The sequence below is a fragment of the Bos grunniens genome, chromosome 6 (genome assembly GCF_055505025.1).
Source record: "Bos grunniens cultivar Pamir isolate PY7600 chromosome 6, Bosgru_T2T1.0, whole genome shotgun sequence".
Classification (NCBI taxonomy): Eukaryota; Metazoa; Chordata; class Mammalia; order Artiodactyla; family Bovidae; genus Bos; species Bos grunniens.
Genome location: NC_141170.1, coordinates 60,873,890 through 60,893,317, shown reverse-complemented (window position 1 = coordinate 60,893,317; position 19,428 = coordinate 60,873,890). Strand labels below are relative to the sequence as shown.

The window sequence follows — 19,428 nt, the reverse complement described above, 5'->3', positions numbered from 1 at the left end:
AAACAGATTGGAATAGAAGGAAGACTGGGCTACCCAAACACAGCCACTGTTGGCATGCATATACCAGGTTTCCCTAACTGATTTCCACTTAATAAACCCACCAGATTGACTGATGCAGCCTCCACTCTACCTGTAAAGCACTTTTCTGATGCCCTCAGCCCGCTTAACACGTTTGAGTGGCATTCTCAGAAAACATCTGAGCACGTCTGCCACCAGTTGCGTTGTCTGTTTACCAAGAGCCAGTTTCTTTGTTCCCAGACATATTTGAAATGGTTGCAATCCAAATTTGTAATGTAATTAGGAATCAGGTAAATAATAAAAATACAATGCAGAAAGAACAGTCTTAAGAAAATCAAGTTTCTTTGAAAGGCTTGATAAAAGTGAGGCATGATAAAAAAAAAATACTGTCAGATTAGGTGTAGACAAGCAACTATAAAAGACTGAAAGTAACATTAAAATCTAGCAGGATTTGCCCTCAGTATCTTTGAATTCTTGCTCCATTTTAAAGAAACTGGAAAATTGCAGCTGATACATTTAGGGTGAGTGATTGAATAGGTGAATATTGTTATTTATACTGAAATTAGTAATGAGAAATATTAATACATTTCTGGCACAGAGCTCCTGGCACCCTCGGAATTTGCTAAGTGATGAGATTAGTAAAGGTGCCTTTTGTTACATTAATGAGGAAACTTTTGGGAAGCACCTGTGTAGCCTAAGGATGGAGGTTGGTTGGGACAATCAACCAAGTGATTAGAGGGTAGAATCTTCTACTCCCACACCAAGACCTCCTGGAAGAGAGAAGGATTGGAGGTTGAGTTCAATCATCGATGGCCAATGACTTAATCAATGATGCCTATGCAATGAAGCTCCAAAAGGAGGGCGTTTGGAGAGCTTCCTGGCAGGGAACACATGGACACTTGGGGAGAGTGCATAGCTGGGGAGGGTATGAAAGCTCTGGGCCTTCTTCCCATACCTCCCCAGTTATGCATCTCTTCCATCTGGCCATTCCTGAGTTATATTCTTTTATAGTGAACTGGTGGTCTACTAAGTAGAATGTTTCTCTTGAGTTCTGTAAGTCACTCTAGCAAATTCATTGAACCCAAGGAGGGAGTTGTTGGAAACATCAGCGTATAGCCAGTGGGTCAGAAACATGCCTGAACTTATGACTGGCATCTAAAGTTGAGGGTGTGTGGGCAATTTCATGGGACTGAGTCCTTAACCTGCAGGTTCATATGCTCTCCCCAAATAGTGTAAGAACTGAGTTGAATAGAATCTGAACAGTAATTGCTTGGATATGTGGGGAGAACTCCCACATACTGGAATTGGTACCAGGATCATTAGTTGGTGTTAGAATTGGAGTTGGTGATCAGAAGTGGGATCAGAGTCATATTTATAAAATGCAAAATAAGTGAAGACATTTTTCAGGATTCTTATGTCCATAGACAAAAAAGAAAAGAAATTCAATAAAAATATTAAATTCATATCCTGCTCAGTATGTGCCATGAACTGTTTTAGACACTGGAGAAATTCTACTCATTTTTTTGTCATATTAAATCAATGAAGTATTAAGTAGGTGGCATTGTTAATCCCATTTTACAAATGAGGAACCTGAGATAGAGTGACATCAAGTTTCTTAGTCTAGATTTTACAGCTGGTAAGTGATAGCACTGAAGGTCAAACCAGGCAGTCTGGTCCTTAGTCCATGCCTTCATTCACTGCCTACTACTGGCCCTCAATTCTACAGTAAAATATTTAAATACTTTATATAAGATCAAATTTAAGATATGTTTGTATCATTAAAAATATTTTACTACGGAGATATTAAAGCCTGTATAAAAGTAGAAAGAAGAGTATGATCAGCCTGTATGTACTCATCACTCAGCTTCAACAATGTTCAGTCAATGGCCAATCTTTATTGCATCCATCCCTTATTCATTTCCCCCTTGCTATTGAAACATATTAAAGTGAATTCTAGAAATAATATATTTTCATCCACAGATATTTAATAATACATCTCCAAAAGACAAGACTTCTTTTAAAAAGTATAACACAGTATCATCATCACACTTAAAAAATGAACAATAATCCCTTCAGTTCAGTCGTGTATGACTGTTTGTGATCCCCGTAGACTGCAGCATGCCAGGATTCCTTGTCCATCACTAACTCTCGGATCTTGCTCAAACTCATGTCCATTGAGTCTGTGATGCCATCCAACCATCTCATCCTCTGTCATCACCTTCTCCTCCTGCCTTCAATCTTTCCCAGCATCAGGGTCTTTTCCAATGAGTCAGTTCTTTGCATCAAGTGGCCAAAGTATTGGAGTTTCAGCTTCAGCATCAGTCCTTCCAATGAATATTCAGGACTGATTTCCTTTAGTATTGACAGGTTGGATCTCCTTACAGTCCAAGGGACTCTCAAGAGTCTTCTCAAACACCACAGTTCAAAAGCATCAATAATCCCTTAATTCAATAAAACATCAAAGCAGTATTTGAATTTCTCTGATTGTCTCAAAAATGTTTTAAGGAATTTTTCCTCCAAATAGGATGCAGATGAGATTGTTGCAATTAGTCTCTTTTAATATCTAAGGCCCCACTCTCCATCTTTTTTTCTTGCAATCCTGTTCTATAAATTTTCCCAGACTAGATTTTGCTAATTTCATTCCCCATCATGTCATTTAAAGCACTTCTCTGTCTCCTGCATTTCTTATAAATTGAGAGTCACATCTAGAGATGCAACTGATTCACGTTTTGTTTGTGTAGCTTGAATACTTCATAGATGGTGATGTGATAATTCCATAAATAAGTACGCACTCTGGCTATGTCTTTTTCTGTAACATTAGCATCTACTGCCTAATCCATTATTTTATTGGGGGTTAAAAATTGTGCTAATTACTATTTCTGCTTCATTCCTCAATTCCTCAGTATTATCTGGAATATTTCCATAAATAAAAATTTGCCCTCATCAACAATTTAGTAACCCTAGGTCCTGTACAGTACAAATACTTTTCCTCTATTTACCAGTTTTCAAAATAATGAGTTATTTCCTAGCTCCTCTAAAGGGACCAATGCAGGTCTTTTTCTTCCTGCATAATTAAACCTATATGTTTCAAAATATTGATGTGTTTCAATGCACCACCGTTATTGATTCCCAGGAGTATTTTCTTTAGGCGAGGGGAACCTCTTCCATTTAGCTCTTGAGTGCTCTTGACGATAGCCCTCGAATCTTTTGCAGCTTCCTTGCTTTCTATTATGACAAAATGTCCCAGGCTCACCCTGTTGCATGTAACATTTTTAATGATATCTTTCCACATTATCCTTTTTCTATTTTTCCATGAACTGATTGACAGCTAAGAGACATGGCCATTGAGGCTTCCTGGATTTCTCTTTCAGCTTTGACCTTGTTCACACTAGGAGACTTGGGTAGCTTGCTTAATGCTCTGCCCCAGTTCCTTCATCTGTAAAATGGAATCATAATAGTTGTACTTACCTCAAGGTGTTGCTGCACAGATAAACTGAGTTAATATATGTAAGTCACTTCGAACAATACCCAGTACATAATAAAAATATGATCATGTTCATTATTATCATTAGTCTAATAAGACAGCTTTTAGTATATCTTTCTGAAGTCTTTTAAGCAAGCCTGGCATAGTTGTGACCATACTTGATATTTACATGTTTCCTGATATTTTCCCCGTGCAATAAGATAGGCATCTATGTCATTTAACAAGCACAAGTTCTAAAAACTATGTAAAACTGTTACATAATACATATCATAATTCACCATAAAGAACAGCTGATTTCTATTTGCTCCCTATTATAAATAATACAGCAGTGAATATCTTTATAAAAAGAAGTTTTTTGTTTTTCTTTTCTGTTTAGAATTTCTTGACTATTAATTTCCAAAAGTGGAATGACCATATCCAAGTCACAACCAAATTTATTTCCTGACAGTTTGTACAGATTCATATTTACCTTGAGCTTTTCGCATGATTAAAAAAAAATGTTTATAAAAAGCCAGTTGTTTTTCATGTTCTTTTACAAAATCCAATGACATAAATATGCCATTTAGCTTAATCAGCTCTATTAAAAAGAAAGATTAATATGGTCACATATACAGTACTGTCAGCCTGGCCTCTTTTTTTTTTTTTTTTCTTTGTATTTAAGCCTTCATCTCTCCCTGGAGAAGAAAATGGCAACCCTCTCCAGTATTCTTGCCTGGAGAATTCCATGGACAGAGGAGCCTGGCAGGCTACAGTCCATGGGGTCACAAAGAGTCAGACATGACTGAATGACTATCACACTCACTTCATCTCTACTTTTTATTTTCAAGCAATGTAACTATAATACTCTGTGCATTTTTAAAAAATTAGGGGGAGTATAGTTTCTTTACAATGTGGTGTTATTTTCTGCTGTATAGCAAAGTGAATCAGCTTAAGTATACATGAAAGTGAAAGTGTTAGTCATTTGGGTTCGACTCTTTGAGACCCCCTGGACTGTAGCCTATCAGACTCCCCTGTTCACAGAATTCTCCAGGGAAGAATACTGGAGTGGGTAGTCATTCTTCTCCAGATCTTGCCAACACAGGTCTCTTGCATTTCAGGCAGATTCTTTACATTCTGAGCCACCAGGGAAACCCCATAAATATTTATATATCCCCTCTTTTTAAAATTTCCTTTCGATTTAGGTTACCACAGAGCATTGACTAGAGTTCCCTGTGTTATGGTAGGTTCTCACTGGTTAAATATGTTATATGTAGAAGTACATACATGTCAATCCAAATCTCCCAATTCATCTCATCCTCCCTTTCCTCTTCAGTTCAGTTAAGTTGCTCAGTCATGTCCTATTTGAGATCCCATGGACTGCAGCATGCCAAGATTCCCTATCCATCACCAGCTCCCAGAGCTTGCTCAAACTCATGTCCATCAAGTCGGTGATGCCATTCAACCATCTTATCCTCTGTCTTCCCCTTCTCCTCCTGCCTTCAATCTTTCCCAGCATCAGAGTATTTTCCAATGAATCAGTTCTTTGCATCAGGTGGCCAAAGTAATGGAGTTTCAGCTTCAGCATCAATCCTTCCAATGAATATTCAGGACTGATTTCCTTTAGTATTGACAGGTTTGATCTCCTTGCAGTCCAAGGGACTCTCAAGAGTCTTCTCCAACACCACAGTTCAAAAGCATCAATGCTTTGGTACTCAACTTTCTTTATAGTCCAACTCTCACATCCATACATAACTACTGGAAAAACCATAGCCTTGACTAGACGGATCTTTGTCGACAAAGTAATGTCTCTGCTTTTTAATATACTGTCTAGTGTGGTCATAGCTTTTCTTCCAAGGAGCGAGTGTCTTTTAAAAATTTCACAGCTGCAGTCACCATCTGCAGTGATTTTGGAATCCCCTCAAAAATAAAGTCTCTCACTGTTTCCATTGTTTCCCCATCTATTTGCCATGAAGTGATGGGACTAGATGCCAAGATCTTAGTTTCCTGAATGTTGAGTTTTAAGCCAATTTTTCACTCTCCTCTTTTACTTTCATCAAGAGGCTTTTTAGTTCCTCTTTGCTTTCCACCATATGGGTGGTGTCATCTGCATATCTGAGGTTATTGATATTTCTCCCAGCAATCTTGATTCCAGCTTCATCCAGCCCGGCATTTCACATGATGTCCTCTGCATATAAGTTTAATAAGCAGGGTGAGAAAATACAGCCTTGACATACTACTTCCCTGATTTGAAACCAGTATGTTGTTCCATGTCCAGTTCTAACTGGTTGCTTCTTGGCCTGCATACAGATTTCTCAGGAGGCAGGTTAGGTGGTCTGGTATTCCCATCTCTTTCAGAATTTTCCACAGCTTGTTGTGATTCACACAGTCAAAGGCTTTGGCATAGTCAATAAAGCTGAAGCAGATGTTTTTCTGGAACTCTCTTGCTTTTTCGATGATCCAACCAATGTTGGCAATTTGATCTCTGGTTCCTCTGCCTTTTCTAAAACCAGCTTGAACATCTGGAAGTTCACAGTTCATGTACTGTTGGAGCCTGGCTTGGAGAATTTTGAGCATTACTTTACTAACGTGTGAGATGAGTGCAATTGTGTGGTAGTTTGAGCATTCTTTGCATTGCCTTTCTTTGGGATTGGAATGAAAACTGACCTTTTCCAATCCTGTGGCCACTGCTGAGTTTTCCAAATTTGCTGACATATTGAGTGCAGCACTTTCACAGCATCATCTTTCAGGATTTGAAATAGCTCAACTGGAATTTCATCACCTCCACTAGCTTTGTTCATAGTGATGCTTTCTAAGGCCCACTTGACTTCACATTCCAGCATGTCTGACTCTAGGTGGGTGATTACACCATGGTGGTTATCTGGGTCATGAAGATCTTTTTTGTATAGTTCTTCTGTGTATTTTGCCACCTCTTCTTAATATCTTCTGCTTCTGTTAGGTCCATACCATTTCTGTCCTTTATCATGCCCACCTTTGCATGAAATATTCCCTTGGTACATTGGTATCTCTAATTTTCTTGAAAAGATCTCGAGTCTTTCTCATTCTATTATTTTCCTCTATTTCTTTGCATTGATCACTGAGGAAGGCTTTCTTATCTCTCCTTGCTATTCTTTGGAACTCTGCATTCAAATGGTATACCTTTCCTTTTCTCCTTTGCCTTTAGTTTCTCTTCTTTTCTCAGTTATTTGTAAGGCCTCGTCAGACAACCATTTTGCCTTTTTGCATGTTTCTTGGGGATGATCTTGATCCGTGTCTCCTGTACAATGTCACGAACCTCCATCCACAGTTCATCAGGCACTCTGTCTATCAGATCTAATCCCTTGAATCTATTTGTCACTTCCACTGTATAATTGTAAGGGATTTGATTTAGGCTATACCTAAATGGTCTAGTGGTTTTTCCTACTTTCTTCAATTTAAGTCTGAATTTGGCAATAAGGAGTTCATGATCTGAGCCACAGTCAGCTCCCAGTCTTGTTTTACCTGACTGTATAGAGCTTCTCCATCTTTAGCTTCAAAGAATATAATCAATCTGATTTTGGTATTGACTACCTGGTGATGTCCATATGTATTGTCACTGATTCCTAAAATGTCTATGTTCACTCTTGCCATCTCCTGTTTGACCACTTCCAATTTACCTTGATTCATGGACCTAACATTTCAGGTTCCTATGTAATATTGTTCTTTACAGCATCAGACTTTACTTTCATCACCAGTCACATCCACAACTGGGCGTTGTTTTCATCTCTTCGTTCTTTCTGGAGTTATTTCTCCACTCTTCTTCAGTAGCATATTGGGCACCTACCAACCTGGGGAGTTCGTCTTTCATTGTCCTATCTTTTTGCCTTTTCATACTGTTCATGGGGTTCTCAAGGCAAGAATACTGAAGTGGTTTGCCATTCCCTTCTCCAGTGGACCACGTGTTGTCAGAACTCTCCACCATGACCTGTCCGTCTTGAGTGGCCCTACATGGCATGGCTCATAGTTTCATTGAGTTAGACAAGGCTGTGTTCCATGTGACTGTTTTGATTAGTTTTCTGTGATTGTGGTTTTCATTCTGTCTTCCCTCCAAGGAAAAGAGGCTTATGAAAGGTTCCTGATGGGAAAGACTGACTGTGCGGGAAAGTGGGTTTTGTTTGATGGGCGGGGCCATGCTCAGTAAACCTTTCCCCTTGGTGTCCATATATTTGTTCTTTATGCCTGTGTCTCTATTTCTGCTTTGCCAATAGGCTCATCTGTACCATTTTTCTAGATTTCATATATAATGTTAATATATGATATTTGTTCTCTTTTTACTTACTTCACTCTATATGATAGTCTCTATGATAGGCTAATCCTTCACTCTATATGATAGGTCCATCTGTGACTCTGCGCTAGTACCCTTCTGTCTTAATTACTATAGACTAGTCTGAAGTCAGGGAGCCTGATCCCTCCTGCTTCATTTTTCTTTCTCAAGATGGCTTTTCCTCTTCAGGGTCTTCTGTGTTTCCACACAAATTGTAGAACTTTTGGTCCTAATTCTGTGACAAATGCCATTGATAAGGACTTTTTTATAAGGATTTGCTAAGGATTGCATAATTTGATAAGGATTGCATTGAATCTGTAGTTTCCTTTGGGTATCACTGTCATTTTCACAATATTGAATTTTTTTCAATCTAAGAACATGGTATATCACTCCATCTTTTTTTGTTGTCTTTGATTTCTTCTCAGAGGTTAAAGCGTCTGCCAGGAATATGGGACACCAGGGTTTGATCACTGGGACGGGAAGATCCCCTGGAGAAGGAAAATGGCACCCCACTCCAGTACTCTTGCCTGGAGAATCCCATGGATGGAGGAGCCTGGTGGGCTGCAGTCCATGGGGTCGCGAAGAGTCAGACACGACTGAGCGACTTCACTTTCACTTTTCACTTTCATGCATTGGAGAAGGAAATGGCACTCCAGTATTCTTGCCTGGGAATCCCAGGGACAGTGGAGCCTGTTGGGCTGCCAGTCTATGGGGTCGCACAGAGTCGGACACGACTGAAGCGACTTAGTAGCAGCAGCAGTAGCAGAAGTTCAGCTTCTATGTATTTGTGTTTTTTACAGGTTTTTTTTCCCTGTAATTGATTTTTAATCTCATAGGCTATGGTCAGAAAAAATGCTTAGTATGATTTCAATTTTCTTAACTTTAATGAGGCTTGATATGTGACACAAGATGGGACTATCCTGAAGAATGTCTCATGTACACTTGAGAAGAAAGTGTATTCTGCTACTTTCAGATGAAATGTCCTATAACCATGAATTAAGTCTATCTGGTCTAGTGTGTCATTGAAAGTTTGTGTTTCCTTATTAATTTTCTGTCTGGATGATCTGTCCATTAGTACAAGTAGGATGTTAAAGTCACTATTATTCTGTGACTGTTGATTTCCCCTTTTATGGCTATTACATTCACTTTATGTATTGAGGTGCACCTGTGTTGGGTACATAAATATTTGTAAGTTTTTATATTTTATCCTTGGATTGACCCCCTGATCATTATGTGGTGTCCTTCCTTGTCTCTTGTAACAATCTTTAAAGTCTATTTTGTCTGATATGAGTACTGTTTCTCCAGCTTTCTTTTGATTTCCATTTGCATGGAATATCTTTTTCCATCCTCTCACTTTCTGTCTGTACATGTCCATAGGTCTGAAGTGGACCTCTTGTGGATAGCATATATACAGCTCTTGTTTCTGTGTCTATTCAGCCAGTCTGTGTATTTTGGTTAGAGAATTTAATCCTTTTAAATTTAAGGTAATGTTTTGATAGGTATGTCCCTATTACCATTTTCTTAATTTTGGGGGGTTTGTTTTTTTGTAGGTCTTTTTCTTCCCTTGTGTTTCCCGTCTAGAGAAGTTCTTTTACTATATGTTGTAAAGCTGGTTGCATGGTGCTGAATTCTCTTAGCTTTTGCTTGTCTGTAAACCTTTTGATTTCTCTATAGAATCTGAATGATATCCTTGCTAGGTAGAATAATCTTGGTTATAGGTTTTTGCCTTTCATCACTTTAAATATAGCCTGCTACTCCTGCTACTCTGGCCTGCAGAGTTTCTACTGAGAAATCAGCTTATAATATTATGAGGATTCCCTTGTATGTATGTTATTTGTTGCTTTTCCCTTGTTGCTTTTAACATTTTTCCTTCAAATTTAATTTTTGTTAGTTTTATTAATATGTGTCTCAGCATGTTTCTCCTTAGATTTATCCTGTATAGACTATTTGTGCTTCCTGGACTTGGGTGACTATTTTCTTTCCAATTTTAGGGAAGTTTTGGACTATAATCTCTTCAAATATTTTTTCAGACCCTTTCTCTTCTTCTTCTGGGACCCCACTAATTTGAATGTTGGTGTGTTTAACGCTGTCCTGAGGTTTCTGAGACAGTTCTCACTTTTAAAATTCTTTTTTCTTTATCCTGTTCCTCAGCAGTTATTTTCACCATTCTATTTTCTAGCTAACCTACTTGTTCTTCTGCCTCAGTTATTCTACTATTGACTCCTTCTAGTACATTTTTCATTTCAGTTATTGTGCTATTCATCACTATTTGTTTGTTCTTTAGTTCCTCTAGGTCCTTGTTAAACATTTCTTGTATTTTCTTGATCTGTGCTTCCATTCTGTTTCTGAGATTTTGGATTATCTTTACTATCATTACACTGAATTCTTTTTCAGGTAGATTGCAGGTATTTCCTCTTCATTTATTTGGTCTTGTAGGTTTTTACCTTGCTCCTTCATGTGTAACATATTTCTCTATCACCTCATTTTTGTTGATAGGTAGGGCTATGTTCCTGTCTTGTTGATTGTTTGGCCAGAGGCATCTAGAATTGGACCTTGCAGGTAGTTGGGTCAAGCCCTATCTTGGTGCTGAGATGAGGACCTCAGGGAGAACGCACACCAATTAATATTCCCTGGGGCCTGAACTTCTCTGGTAGTCCAGCAGCTTGGTGCTCCCATTACAGGGGCTCAAGCTTGATTCCGGGCCTGGGAATCAAGACCTGCAAGATGTGCAGCATCGGGGGGGGGGGGGGGGTGGGGGGGGGGCGGATAAAAGATAGCAGACAAACAAAGCCCAAGGCAAATAATAAAAACCAAGCCAACCAAACAAAAACAAACACAGAAACAAAAAAAGAAAGGAAAACAGAAATAAAACCATAGATAAATAATAAAAACAAATCCAAGCAAACAAAAAACAAACCAACAACACCAAAAAAAAAAAGGGAAAGCAAAAAATAAGACATCTAAACAAATGAGAGTCCAAAACCAATAATAAAAACAAAACTAACCTAAACATAAAACAAAAATTGAACAACAAACAAAAAACTAAAAGAAAAGCTAAGAGAACAAAAGACAAATACCCAAAAATGACAAAAGCAAAAACAAAAATTTTTTAAAGATAAAAATTTAATGAAGTAAAAACCAAAATGAAACAAAACAACACACAAATATCAAAAGAAAAAAGCAGCAACAACAAAAAACAAAAGACACAAACAGAAAAGAGTAGAATAATAACAAAAAGTAAAAAACAAAGTTAGAAAAATTTAAAAATATATTAGAAAAGGTAAAATAAATGAAACAATAGCAGCAACAAAACAAAACAGCAAACAAACAAAATTCCCTGGTGCCTCCACTGTGTCCTTGCCCACAAGGTGAGCTACCTCCACTCCCTACCTCCCTAGGAGGCCCTCCAAGATCTCTAAGTAGGTCTCTGGAGCTGCCGTGTCAGCCCATCTCTGTGTGTGTTCCTTTCACCAGTATTTGCTCCTGAAGCTGGCCTGGAGTACAGGTGTCCCTGCAGGCCAGTTAGGCTTTCACAGGCATATCTGCAGGGGCTGGCACAGTCAGAGGAGGCTTTGGAGAAGGGTTGCACTTGGCCTACCTGGACCTGATGACCAGAAGAGGCCTTGTTGGAGGCAGGGTTCAGGTCTGGGAACCATGCGGCCCTTGGAGGCTTTGGTGGGGGAACCTGGCCTCTTGAGTTAGACGGGGGAAATTTGACTGCCACAGCATTGAATGTGCCACAGCTGTGGATGTGGTTAAAAAAGAAAGAAAGAAAGAAAATCAGCAGCGTGAGTAATCTAGTAATTGGGTTCTGCCCTCTTCTGAGCTGACTTGAGACCACAGTCACATGAAACAACCACCAAAAGATGATAACAGCTCAGCAAGGGTCACTTGGCCTTGACAAGTGTACACACAGCATGTTGGGTGGAAAACCAGCTTGGCTCTTTGAGAGACTGCTGCATACTCTACGGCTTGGCTGAGACCATGAAGGGGGCTGAAATCCGACCCACCGTTGGCCCAAGCAGTGGGCCCTGTACAGATAGCACTCTTGCAGAAGGGGCCTCCCAGAGGGGCAGCTTTTGCAATTTATCTCCCTTCAAGAGGTGTCACTTTCAAATTTACACAAGGCTTTACATGTGTCAGATGTGACCCCAATAATCCTTTCCAGTTAGGAGCCTTAAACTTGACAGAGAGGGAGCAGGAGAGTGCCTATCACTTCTCTATGGCAACTACTTGTGGAGACTTCCCATCCCTCTGTCCATAAAATTCGATTCATGAACTTCAGAGACCTGTGTTAAAATATCAGATGACTTGTCCCCCAAGGCTAGGGGCCCCTGTGTTCCTTATCCAAGCCATTCCTGAACCCTATAGAAGCTCCTGTCTAGATTCCCAGAAAAAACTGTGAAAGTGTTAGTTACTTAGTCCTGTCTGACTCTGCAACCCCATGGACTGTATCCTCTGTCCATTGAATTATCCAGGCAAGAATACTGGCATTGGTAGTCATTCCCTTCCCCAGGGGATCTTCCCAACCCAGGAATTAAACCTGGGTCTCCTGCAATGCAGGCAGATTCTTTTACCGTCTGAGTCACCAGGGAAGCCCTCTGGATTTCTAGCCCCTCTCAAATCACCATCTTCATTTGGCTGACCTTGTAACCTAATGGTTAAGCTACAGACACTATATGAGAAAGACAGAGATTTGAATTCTGCCTCATTGATAGTATCTGTGAGATTTCACATCCCTCCTCACCTGCAGATTCGATTAAAGCACCTCTGTTTTACCTTGCAGGGCTGTTGTGATGATTAAGTGAGTGAGTGAGTGAGTGAAGTCTCTCAGTCGTGTCCGACTCTTTGCGACCCCATGGACTATAGCCTACAAGGCTCCTCTGTCCATGAAATTTCCCAGGCAAGAGTACTGGAGTGGGTTGCCATTTCCTTCTTCAGGGGATCTTCCCAACCCAGGGATCGAACCCCGGTCTCCCGCATTGCAGGCAGACGCTTTACTGTCTGAGCCACCAGGGAAGCCCCAGTGAGATACTGCAAATAATCTTCCCAGTGTGTTTTAAGTGTCCAATGAATGTGAATGCTCACTGTAATTGTGCCTTCAGGTCATCTTTCCTCCCCAACCCCTCTCCCTGGTCCAATCTTTGGTATAGGGTGGTTTCTTCCCATTGCAATGGGAAGAGTTCTGGTTATCTGAATCAATCTTGGTTCTGACATTTGTATACTCAGTGTAGCAGGAATAGGAGAAAAAAAAAAGTGCTCCCTGTGCTGAAATGCACAGAAGGGTTGCCATCTTCACTAGCTCTTCCTTTCCTTTTCCCCCAAGTGGAATTCTGTGTGCCTCATTAGGCCTCCAGCACTGAGTGTTCACTTACTTCTTTTCTATCAAGGAAAATGGATAAGTCAAAAAGATGAAATGTTCCTATCAGTACTCAAGTAAATTAGTTCTCAATATTTGAAAGGAGCTCTATCTCCTTTCCATGCCAGACTTCTGGCTGAAATGCTTCCAGTCCTCCAGCAAAAGCAGAAGGTACACAGCCCCATCCAGCCTTGAGGAGACCCCTCCCTCCCATCATGTTTAAAATTAAGCTAGTACCATGTGCCAGAGAAAGGCTTGAACTTTCCCACTGCTCCTCTATTGGCTTCTCTTAGAGAAGGAGGTAGAGGATTAAATGACAGCCAAACTGTCCTCCTAGTAAAAGAGAATATTCTAAAGTCAAGTCCAGTGATGAGTGGAAGGGCAGGGGGCTGGAAGACTGAGTTCCAATCCTGGTTCTGGCTTTTTTCTGACTCTACCCTGAGTTAGATTTGACCTTTTGTCTTCCGGAGAAAAGTAGGTGTAAGTATAAGGGCTGCGACTATGTACTGCCTATGAAGTGGCTTTGCCAAACAATTAAATGTGAATCTAATCAAACCACTAGATCTAACTATCAGTTTACAGGAAGTACAGAGGATGGAGGAACATGTTAAATGACACCAAATGGATATAATCAGCAAAATCCAAAATGTGAGAAAGTTTACAAGGCCAGTGACTCTGTCTCTTCAACAATGGCAGCAGGGAGGGGACTTTATGTATCAACCAAATGTTGGGACTTTTTTTTTTTTAATTGAGGTACAATTGACCTACAAATTATGTAAATGTAAAGTGTATACCATCAGATCAGATCAGTCGCTCAGTCGTGTCTGACTCTTTGCAACTCCATGAATCACGCCAGGCCTCCCTGTCCATCACCAACTCCTGGAGTTCACCCAGACTCATGTCTATCGAGTCAGTGATGCCATCCAGCCATCTCATCCTCTGTCGTCCCCTTCTCCTCTTGCCCCCAATCCCTCCCAGCATCAGAGTCTTTTCCAATGAGTCAACTCTTCGCATGAGGTGGCCAAAGTACTGGAGTTTCAGCTTCAGCATCATTCCTTCATAGTGATTCACAATTTTTAAAAGTTGTTTATAGCTAATATAAAATATTGGCTAGACTCCCTATGCTGCACAATATATCTTTGTATCTGATTTATTTTATACATATTAATTGTAGTTTGTATCTCTTAATCCCCTGCCTCTGTCTTGCCCTTCCCACTTTCCTCTCCACACTGGTAACCCCTGGTTGTTCTCTCTATCCGTGAGTCTGTTTCTTCTTTGTTATATTCACTAGCTTTATTTTTTAGATTCCACATGTAAGTGATGCATACAGTATTTGTCTTTCTCCCTCTGACTTATTTCAGTAAACATAATACTCCCCAAGTCCATTCTTGTTGCAAATTATGAAATTCTTTTTTATAATTTAGTAGTATTCCATTGTGTGTGTGTGTGTGTGTATATGTTGTACATATATACATACATATATACATACATCACATCTTCTTTATCCATTCATCTGTTGATGGACACTTAGGTTGATTCCATATCTTAGCAATTGTAACTAAGGCTGGTATGAACATCGGGGTGCATGTGTCTTTCTGAGTTAGTGTTTTTGTTCTCTTCAGATAGATACCCAGGACTGGAATTGCCAGATAATATGGTATTTCTATTTTTAATATAGAGACTATTAATCCCAGTTCAAATAAATCAACTATTAAAAAAACATCTGGGGACAGTCTGAGATATCTGAACAATGTTTGGATATTTGATGGTATTAAGAAATTTTTGTTATTTTTTTAGCTACAACAATGGTATTATGGCTACATTAAGAAAGTCTTTTTTTCTTGGAGATACCAATTAGAATATACACTGATACCAATAGGATGATACAATAAGAAATAATATGTATGAGATTCAAAATAATCTAGTACTGGAAGGGTAGATGAGGGATGAATGATGAAATAAGATCTGTCTTGTGTTGATGATTATTGCAACTGGTCAGTGAAATTATGGAGCTTCATTATAATATTCTCTCTATTTTGTATATGTTTAAAATGGTTCATCATAAAATGTTAAAGAGTACAAAAGTATGTGGGCTTTGGAGAGAGGGAGACTGCCTTGATCTACCTTTTACTGGGCCAATTAACTTTTGATTCAGTTTCTTAGTGAAGACAAATATAGCACCTGCATCATAGGATTGTTATAGGCACATGGAAAGCACTTAGCACAATGCCTGGCACAGGAGTGCCCAAGCAATGTTAGTTCTCACTAATAATAGTGTATGAGAGGTTGGACTCATTAATCTCTCTGGCTCTTCCCACCATAGAGATCTAGGGCATCTAATTCTAGCCCGTTTCTGTCACACCTTAGCCTTCTCTATTTTCTCTACTACCCAACATTCACCATTCTGGAAACTCTAACTTCCTCCAATGTTCACCTCCCTTTGCCTGGGGCATCTGGACACTTTACCTGGGCAGCCAGCTTTCAGTTCCATGAGACGTGTTGGACCGATTCCTAGATTGACAAATGCAGGTTTCTGATTTCCTCATCTGCTTCTCACTATCTGGCTCTCTTTCTGGTAGCTTCCTGTCATCTGAAACAAGAGCACAAAGCTTCAGGAGGAAGGTGGAAACTTGGGGTGGAGAAGGGCGAGTAGGAAGCAGTCACATCCTGACTCCACCCCTCCTCAACTCCTCCCCGCCCAACAAAGGAGTGGGCAGGACTGGACGGGAGGCGCCTGGCATCTGTGTCCCCTAGCAGTGTGGGACAGAGCACACCACTCCCCAGTCTTCTCATTTGTAACACAGGAACAAGGATACCATGTCTTGGTTAATATAGAGCTGTGACTGAGAGTCAACTCAAGAGCTGGACTTCCAGGGCTACAACTCCCCAGCTCTGCCTTGTGTTCACTGTGTGATCCTGACCTCTCTGTGACTCAGCGTCTTCACTGGCAAAATGGAAACAGCGATTACATGGACCTCGTAGGGTTGTTGGGAGTGTTAAATTGAACATCACCTGGCGCACAGAAGGCACTCAGTGAACTTTGGCTGTCGGTACTGCCTTCACCTCTGCCATAATCTCGTACAGTGCCTGTTGGGAGCTCACTCTCAAGGCTGGCACCTCCCTGAGGCCTTCTGTCAGCCCCACTGAACTCCCATACCAGCCCTGGGGGTCCACCCCCCAGGAGTTGGGGCCAGCTCAGAGACCAGTGGATGTCACAGACTCAGGGCACATGAGGAAAGTCACTGTGTTCCCCCTCCCTGATTTCAGATTTTTCTTTCCTTCCCCCCAAGGCAATGTTGGAGTAAAATCCTTCCAAAGAAGAACCTGGCATGGGTGGGACAGGGAAGGAGAAAGGAAGGGAAGTGAGAGACTGTTGCACATCACATTTTGTGTGTGAATTACAAAGGGACCTCTCCCAGGAAGACCAGAGATGGAGGTTCAGCTGGGCACATCCCCGCTTCTCCCCAGCCCCGCCAGAGAAAACAAATCACCCTACCCTGCACCAACTCCTCCTGTAGGCGCGTAGAGGCCAGGAGCCTGTGGGCCGGGTGAGGGGCCCGCCGTTGGTGCCTGGAGCTGTTAGTTACTCCCTCTTTGGAGTGGCAGCTTCTCGCCTCGGGCCTTCTGGCTATGAATCATTACTCAGCATTGGATGGAGCCCAAGAAATGTGGAAAACAAGAACGACAGGAAGCAACAAGAAACCAGAATCACAAAGTCCTATGGAAAATAGGCCATCGGGCTGAGCCTGGGGGAGGGGCTTGACATTGGCACCCACAGGCTGGGGATCACGTTGTTCTAAATATCACCCTACAGAATCCCAGGGTGCAACATTTGGTCATTGAGCTCTAGGGCATCTTTCTGACTTGAGCCCCTACACTAATAAGTAAATGTGTCTAGCCACCCTCGGCCCACACAAACCCCTAGACTATGGAACTGCAGGCAGAAAATCTTGTGAGGACAATCAGTCCTTGTGTTCCCTCCTCTGGGTGTTGAGAAAGATCTGGAATGGAACTAGCTTTGTGGGGATTTCCAGGTGCCGAATCCCTCGAGCATGTTTGAACTGAGCGAGCTTGGCTGCCTTCGCCTGCCTGACAAGGGGTGGGCCCGGCCACACCTGGTCCTGCCGAGTCATGGACCCAAAGTGTTTGTCACAGCGTCTCAGCGAGATGTCGGGCCAGGTTTAACAGAAACAAAAGTAAAGTGATTAATAACCACACCACATCACCAAAAGCCCAACTCTAGATAGAGTGATATGCACATTTTAGCTTAGTATGTCTTAAAAACTGTAGGCAAAGAACATTCTTCTGAGTAAAAGGAGCATGCAATTTTGTACAATCTGGGCATCAGGATCTCAACACCAGTGGTGAGGTGTATGTCCTGAGGGGTGAGAGTGGTGAAGGAGCGTGGTTTATAGCATAAACGTTGGAGGGATTTCCTCTCTTTTTTTTTTTCTGCTTTGGACTTTATAAAAACAAAGAAAGGATTTGTTGAAAATGACAGGACCCACTCTTCACAATGAGATCATGTTAGACTTGGTGTATATGCAACCAGTGAGAAAGCAGAGGGGTTTCAAACTGCCTCCTACTTACCATAATACGCCCAATTAATTCACCACTTCCACAGACTGTACGGCTTTGTTCTCAATATTGAAATGGGGGTGTGAGGCCAACACCTCTGAAAATAGAGAGAACTCTTGTGGATCTGAAAAAGAGTGAAAAGATGCTCATCACCATCATCAGGGAAAAGCAAACCAAAATTCAGTGAGATACCACCTCACACCTGTTGAGATGGCTACTATCAAAAAGAAAATAAGCATTGGCCAGGATGCGGAGAAAATGGAATCACTGTGCACTGGTGGTGAGAATGTAAAATAGTACAGCTGCTGGGAAAACAGTAGGGTGTTCTTCAAAAAATTAAAAACAGAATTACCACGTGATCTAGCAATTCTACTAATACTTGATATACATCCAAATGAATTAAAACAGAGTTTTGAAGAGAGATTTGTCCACCCGTGTTCATCACAGCATCACTTACAGTAATTAAAATGTTTAAAAATAGAATTACCATATGATCTAGCAATTCTACTTCTGGATATGTATTCAAACTGATTAAAAGCAGAGTCTTAGAAATTTGTCCACCCATGTTCATCACAGCATTATTCACAGTAGTTAAAACATGAAGATATGCATAAATAAAAGGTGATATATATATACAAACAATGGAATATTATTCAGCCTTAAAAAGGAAAAAAATTCTGCAGTATGCTACAACACAGATGAATCTTGAGGACGTTATACTAAGTGAAATAAGCTAGTCACATAAATAGAAATACTGCATGATTCCACTTATGTGAGGTACTTAGAGTAGTCCAAACCACAGTGACAGAAAGTAGTGTGGTGATTGCCAGGGGCTGGTGGATGGGAGGAATGGGGAGTTATTACTTAATGGGTCTAAAGCTTGAGTTTTCCAAAATGAAGAGTTCTGGAAATGGAAGGTGGTGACTGTGCACAACAATATGAACGTATTTAATGGCATTGAAACGTACACTTATAAATGGTTATGATGGCAAAATGTATAAGTCTATTCCACCACAATAAAATAAACGGAGAAAACAGTTTTCTCTGAAATTTATGGTCCCAGAGAAATACCATGGGAATAGAAAATATAGAATATGGGCTTTCAAATTTCTCACATTCAACATCAAAAATCTTTATTAATAGTAATTGAACCATATAAAATAATAATGATGACAATAATAATAATTACACCAACAACTCTAGAAACTCTTGAGTTTTGGTATTTCCAGTTAAAAGGGTGAAAACTATTAACTGTATGTTACTATTAATGCTGACAGTAAGCTATAAGTTTTAATTTAAATAAATTCTTTAAAAACCTAAAAGCTAAGAAATATGTTGGGGTCCTAACCCCCAGTACCTCAGAATGTGACCTTATTTACAGACAGGATCTTTCCAAAGGTAGCCAAGTTAAAACAATGGTTCTTAGGATGGGCTCTAACCTAGTGTGACTGGTGTCCTTATAAAAAGGGGCACATTTAGACACACAGAGGAAAGATGATGAGAAGACACACAGGAAGAGACGATCATCCACAAGCCAAGGAGAGGGTCCCAGAACAGATTCCTCCCTTAACCCTTAGGAGAAACCAGCCCCGCAGACATCTTGGTCCTGAATTTCTAGCCTCCATTACGGCAGGACAATACATCTCGGAAATTTAAGTCACCCAGGTTGTGGCACTTTGTCGTGGCAGCCCTAGTAAACGAACACAAGGG

The 19,428-nt window shown here is 40.6% G+C and overlaps 2 long non-coding RNA genes across 4 annotated transcripts in view; one reads left to right on the top strand and one right to left on the bottom strand.

Moving 5' to 3' along the window:
- Window positions 1–19,428, top strand: part of LOC147370811 (uncharacterized) — a 107,851-nt gene that overhangs the window by 70,809 nt on the left and 17,614 nt on the right. The gene's annotated exons all lie outside the window — the stretch shown is intronic.
- Window positions 1,894–17,079, bottom strand: LOC147370812 (uncharacterized). Its single transcript, XR_015165486.1, has 3 exons — window positions 16,637–17,079; window positions 15,607–15,730; window positions 1,894–3,454 (listed from the first exon to the last, which is right to left on the bottom strand). It is a non-coding gene; the product is annotated as an uncharacterized LOC147370812 (long non-coding RNA).